Raw genomic sequence first — 6,000 nt, 5'->3', positions numbered from 1 at the left:
AGGAAGGAACTGCTGAAATATGTAGTAAGTATATTAAAGGGTGATCTAAACCTGGTTCTCTGTGTAGGTGTCTTTGCCCCATGAGAATTTCAGTACAATGCTTAAGTGGCTTGTTTGAGTCTTGGCTCTTGTTTGGATTAATTTACAGTGAAAAGAATGTGCATTTACTTTCAAGAAGTTCTCAAGTGACATTTTTACACCATTGCTGTTTCTGATACAAAACAGCACTTTGTTGGAGAAGCACATAATAGCTTAGACATTTAAAGCTATTCGTAAGAAAAGACTGAAGAGACACAAATGCTGCTTTTCTGTGTTGGAAAAGTAAAGGTGTTTAGTCTCTATAATTTAGCTGTGCAGCAGAGCATCTTGAATTACAATGCACTTTCATCAGCTCCTGCTTGTAGCTTTGCATTCTGCTTGTTTTATTCAGTCTTGCATTTCAGTGCTTGAAAGCATTGATCATAGTCCTTTCCTTTTTGAAGGAATTATTTAACCTGCAGCCTGTAGCTGTAAATCAAGCATATTACTTTCTTGTTAAAAAAACAAACAAAAAAAGGCAAAAAAAAGAAAAGTCCTAAATGTTTCCGTTGGTCTTTTCTCTGACAAAACGAACCTATGCTGTTGTGCACAGGTTTGTTCGATAGTGCCTGAAATAGCATTATGATAAAATAAAATGAAGGCTGCTGGCAGTATTTTAAATAACGTGTCTATTTCACATAGGACACTTGTTTCAGAATGCTGTTTTCTTTTCCCTGTACCCTTCTTGAATGACTGCCGGGGGAAAAAAAGTAAACTCTAATGCTAATGCTTTGTGCCAGTGAGCTGTAATTCTGTAGTAGTCAGAGTTTCATGGAACTGCACATTCAGCAAAGTCAAACAGTGCTGAGAACTCATCCTGAGAGCATCCAGCTTAGCTTGAGCTTTGCAACTAAGAGGCGCAAATCATCTCAATCTTTCATGGGAACTTCCAGCCTGTGAAGCCAGTAAAATAAGGACACTGATGCTTTCCACCACTCTCTGAAAAGGCCTTTTTTGTCTTTTGGCATTATTTAAGTATACCTATATAACTCATATAGATTCCTCTATAGAAGTGTGAACAAAGTAATAAATGTAGTAGAGAGAGGTATGCACAACACAAAGAAGGATCTGAATTAATCTGTGCAGTGAGTAATACATGGTCAGTACCTTTATGAATTAAAGCAATATGCAAGCCACTCTGTGCAGAGCAGGTAAGAAGACATGATGAAGGAAGAGTATGTGTCGATGAATTATTATAATGCAGTGCCTGGAAGCTCAGATCAATGGTTTTGAACATGTATTTTGTACTTCCACATCTTCAGTGTTCACATCCTCACATTAGATCCACGAGGGTACCAGACCTTTTATAGAGAATCTGGATCCCTTATCATCTCTTCAGATGAAATTGTAAGAGCCAGCATGGAAATAGGCACAGAGATATGGTCAAGTCTTTATAATGCCCAATAGGGTTTCATTGGAAACTCTGTTTACTTCTTTTAAATTTATTTTAAATTTCAGAACTTCTGCTTTACTCTAAAACTGTGTTCTCTGTTTAACAAACTTTCCTCACATGCTAGACAAGTCAGAAAAGCAGTCTTGTGATGGGTTTGTCAGTAGCACTGACTAGGAGAATGAAAAGAAAAATCTGTTCTTTGAACTCGCTTCTTTCTTTCTTTTGCTAAGAGAAACATCTAAACTAATTAATTAGAAAGTGTCTTCCATTGAGAAAATTGAATTTATGCAAACTATACAGTTATTCAATATCCATTTAAATTAGTAAACCACCATTACAAAATTAGAGCTATATTAGTATACTAAGCAATTCAGGATGTATCTTTTATGGTAATAAGAGAAATACATTTTAACAGGGGTTCTCTGGGTGTGTTTCTGTGCAAAGTGAATATATTACCAGAAGAACTACCTGAGTAGAACTCAATGACTGGATAACAGTCTCCTCTTTGAAACAGTTGTTCCAATTTGACTAAAACCAGCGCAGAAACCGAATAAACACTCCTTAGTGCAAACGTTTTCCTTCTGTTTTGTTAAAGGTACGTTTATCAATTGGGTTTTACAGCACAGAGTTCAAGTGTCATGGGGGCAATATTAATTTGCTTTTACTGATATCCATGTTGTTTAAATTACATGTACTTAGCCATTTTGTGTGTGTGTAAGAAAACTAAGTAAAATAAGTCAATTGTCTTTCATTCTAAAAGAAGAATATTATCCTCTTCTCTTGTCTTTCTTCTCTTTTATTTTGAGCAATTTGGGTAGCTGAGTGCAAACATCACACTGATTACAACTTCGTAAGCTTCCTTTTTCCGTGTGTTTGTTCTTGTTCATCACAAAGCTAACACACAGGTACTAAATATTTTTGGTGAAGCTGGGTGTATTAGCAACCGGTTGGGTTTTTTTATTTCTTGTGAGGAAACAGATGTTGCCCTTCTTCAACCTCTGCCAATCTGTGGCAATTTTTCTTTCAGTAGAGGTGTCTTTTATCATAGTAAGCATAGTTCCTGAAGGCTGAAATATTCTGTTCTATTTTGTGTTTAAAGGCACTGTGCATGTTGCTCCCACTATTTCTTCTAACCTCAGAAACACGCCTGGTAAGCAGCAGCCAGTGAAAACTTCATAAGTCTGAAAATTACTATATTTGTAATGAAATGGAGCTGGCAGAGCTGGTGCAGGGGAGGACACTTACTGTTTCTGGTTTTAAAAAATAATCTCTGATGTTAGAGAGAGAGATGCTGTACAAGATGAGGCCTGTTCCTTTGCTGGAACGCGGATCAGTTTCCATATCACTCTCAGTTGTTACTGTTCAGTTCCAATTTTTAGATTTGCACCTGTCAAGAAATTGACTATTGTAGTGTGCCTATACAATGGGTAAATCTGTTAGTAGGTGCTGTAATGGTATATAAGTGTTGAATCTGAAATGAAAAAGTAATCCTCAGGTTGTATCTGAGAGCATTAGTGAGGCATAGGTTATCTTCCAACAAACTTCAGTTGACTGGACTCTCCTTTGTAAATATTTTGCAGTTAAACCTGTGTGCTGAAGCAGCTTGGAGCTTACGCTGCTGCTCTGTTTGCCACCACCTACAGTTCCTCTCCATCTGCCTTTGTAGCACGGGGCTGTATGCTTCTGCTGCACAGCTCTGTGCCAGACTGGTGGTAGAGCTTAAACTCAGCATGTTAATCCGTGCGTGGAATGGCAGTAAGGGTTAAGCTTAGGTTGTTATTCTGTCCTTAGGTACCTGTTGGTGGTATACAGAATCACTAAGTAGATTAAGTTACCACAGTCTTTCTAGAAGGAAATAACCAAGCTTGGGGCTGCAACATTTGAAACGTGCTTTCCTCTATCAAAGACAATGTAATAAGAATATCTTGAATATAAAGACAGAAGATTGTCTATATAAGTTTTCATACTAACTTGAAGAATCTATGACTTTTGAGGTGAAATGATGGTATTGTAACCCATGTGTTTCTTTTATCTAAGAGCTAGTGTGAGGAGAGGGTTGGAAATGGAAGTTTAAAGGGTGAATTATGTGCATATGTCTCATTGCATATAATGAAATCGAGCATTTATTCAGAAACACTTGCATTTGTTCAGCTGCTACCACACTTATTAGCGTAACAACATAAACACTAGGGAGAAAATTCCTAAATTCTTTTTTAGCGGTTGTGCAGCTGAAGATTACTGAAACTAAATAAGATTTAGAGATTCCTCCCCCCCCTAGTAATGCTTAGAAGAATTATTACCTTCAGAATCTCTCTAACAAGAGTATTTACTGCTTGCTGGCATTTCTGTTTTAATTACTGGAGGGAACATAATGCGCTTGACAAAGCTGAAAACTGCAGTGCCTCATACTGTTTCAGCAATTTACTGTGGTTTTAATTTATCTTAACCCATGTATGGATCAGCAGGACCTGCATTTATGACAGTAGATTCCTATTCAAGTGTTCCATGATTTCAGAACACCTACAAGCTGTTTGGCTTGGGAGTAATACTAACTTCACAAAGTTTTGTGACCAGGTAAATAGTAAGTCTAAGTGGGATAATCCATATTTGTGCATTAAACTATTCAGATAAACACGCCTAACAAAGCACAGAGTATTTTCTTTATTGTAGAAGACACTGTTTTATGCCATTTTAAAACTCTAGATCCTGTGCATACTTAGACACAGCCTTAGCTTTAAGCTCCTGACTTGTCCCATGGACTTTGTGTGAACAGCTTTCTGTGTATGGCATAGTTTTGTGGAAATCAGGGGAGCTATTCATGGCTATAAAATTAAGCATGGTTGTAAGCGTTTACAGGATCAAGAGTTAAGCATATTCCTGTGTGTTAAAACCTGGATGTGAGCAGTCTAGGTGGGAGAAGAATTCAAGCGCTCGGTCCCCTGTGAGGGGTGTCATGGGTGGTATTGGTGTGTTGCTGCCCTGAGTGACCAGCACTTTTCTCTTCTTTGTTACACCTCATCTTTGATGTCAGTTGTGCCTAAGCAGAACACACAGTTCGTTGCTGTTTTTTTTTTCTGTACAAAGCCCCTTCAAACACAAAGAAAAGTAGGGAGGGAGGGAGAATTGTGAAACATACACAATTACTGGTGTTGCTGTGTGAAGTTTAAAAACGTTTCCGTGAGGAAGGAATAGTTATGGCACTTGAATTACAAAAACACTTATCAATGGGTGAAATCTTGCCAAAAATAACTCATTTCCCTCACACTTACAAGATGGAACAGCCTTTCTTGCATTAGCACCAGATTTTAAAAGCTGTGTTGATTTTCCTCTGTTCTGCTTTAAAAAGACTCTTTAAAATTCTAACCACTTGACAAAGCTATAGAGGGATGCTGCAGATTAATTCAGAGATGAACCTGGGCAGTACAGGAGGTAATTATTTTGCCTCGTTATACATGTATATCATCCAGAGAAGAATTGCAGTGATAATGTACCAAGGCTGAAAGAAACCATCAAATTTATTTTACAGTCCTGTCCACCTAAAAGCACTTACTCGCTGCATAAGAGGCAGTGTATTTTTTTTACAGGAACTTGGTGTTTCAGTGGCTTGCAGATTGGGAACTTCTACAAAGGACGGAGTGAGTGGAACATATTTTTTACTGCTGCTGCACTGTGTGGTTTCATCAGATCTAATTTAAGGTCATAATAAATTTGCTGGGGATAATAGCCTGTACTTCAAACTAGGCAGATAATTCCATTGCACATCCAAACCCATTTTACGCAGAGATTACCACATTTCAAGAAATGTAGCTTGCTTTGTTGGAATCAGATTGGGAACTAAGCCGTTTCCCACCACTTCTGCTCATGGGTTGTACTGTTAATTGATTGCACTTTAAGGCTTTTGAGTTGTTGTTTAAACACCCACAATGCCTACGTCATTCTTCACTAGTATTAAGAAGATTTATGAGTGTTTTATTATCAAACTATTTCTTCTTCAGGGTTGCTTTTTGGCTTTTATGAACTCAGGTTTTATCGGGGCTCTCGAGGCTACAGTCAGTGCTTTGTTTTAGCCCGCAATGCAGTAAGGTAGGTGACAGCCCTATCTTCTCTCTGCCACAGCCACCTCACCAGCATCTTCCATGTTGCAGGGAGACCTCAGGCTCACAAAGGAAAAAGACTCAAGGGTTATTACAGAGAAAAAATTATAGTCACTTGTGGTGAGAATGTTGTTCTGCCTTGGGTGTTTTGTCACTGACTTCAGTGCTTTGAGCTTCCCAGATAATTTTGTGTAAGCTCAGGTAGTATATACCTGGACCAAATGCTAACTGCTGCCTCCAAGCAAAAGTGAGGATACCCAGAGCCAGAGATGCTTTGAATCTAGTTCACCCATTCAGTCTGGCACAGTGACCATAGGCCAAGACACCGAGATACTCTTCTCTTCCAATGTTTTGTCTTTGAGGTTTTCGGATAGTCCATTTAGTTGCAGATTTGATAGTGGCATCAGGTGATATGTGTTGTACCAGACTCTGGTG

The sequence above is a fragment of the Pterocles gutturalis genome, unplaced genomic scaffold (genome assembly GCF_000699245.1).
Source record: "Pterocles gutturalis isolate BGI_N339 unplaced genomic scaffold, ASM69924v1 scaffold7858, whole genome shotgun sequence".
Lineage (NCBI taxonomy): Eukaryota > Metazoa > Chordata > Aves > Pterocliformes > Pteroclidae > Pterocles > Pterocles gutturalis.
Note: the sequence above shows the minus strand (reverse complement) of the source record.